Source organism: Octopus bimaculoides, chromosome 17 (genome assembly GCF_001194135.2).
Source record: "Octopus bimaculoides isolate UCB-OBI-ISO-001 chromosome 17, ASM119413v2, whole genome shotgun sequence".
Taxonomy (NCBI): Eukaryota; Metazoa; Mollusca; class Cephalopoda; order Octopoda; family Octopodidae; genus Octopus; species Octopus bimaculoides.
The window spans coordinates 10,345,919-10,346,546 of NC_068997.1; the positions used below are offsets into that span (position 1 = coordinate 10,345,919).

Consider the following 628-nt stretch of genomic DNA (forward strand, 5'->3'; position numbering starts at 1 on the left):
TAAGTATACGAAGTTTGAAAGTCTTTCGGTACCAAAAACACTACGTAAAACATTAATGAAAAATGTGGCCCCCGTTTTAAAAAAGATCCAAAAAATTATATTTTACCGTCGTCTGATAACGAAGGTTGTAATAGCGAAAAGAGAAAAATAAAAAAAGAAAGCGGAACATATCAATTTCGTTTATCGAGGCATCAGTGTGTGTTTGTATTTGTGTGTTTGTGCGTGTGTGTGTGTTTGTGTGTGTATGTTTGTGTGTGTGTGTGTGAGTGTGAGTGTGTGTGTGCATGTTAGTGTGTGTGTGTGTGTGTGTATGTGTGTGTGCTTGCGTGTGTGATTTTAAAATTATATTCAAGTCCAGACGGACACTATTTACAAAAGAAAGTTAAAAATGAGTATCCTGTGTGCATCATTGACACACACACACACACACACACACACACACACACACACATACAGACGCACGCGTGCGCGCTCGCTCGCACAGACGCACACATACACGCATGTATACGCGCTGGCGTGGACACACACACACTTTCGTATTGTTGTTTCGAGGCGGTGCTCCAGCATGACCGCAGTCTAATGACAGAAAAAGGTAAAAAGATAAAATACATACATATATGTGTGTGTG

General features: G+C 40.4%; 1 protein-coding gene across 1 annotated transcript in view; it reads right to left on the reverse strand.

The window, feature by feature from the left end:
• Positions 1-628, reverse strand: part of LOC106882514 (probable cytochrome P450 12a5, mitochondrial) — a 58,241-nt gene that overhangs the window by 48,555 nt on the left and 9,058 nt on the right. The window lies entirely within an intron of this gene.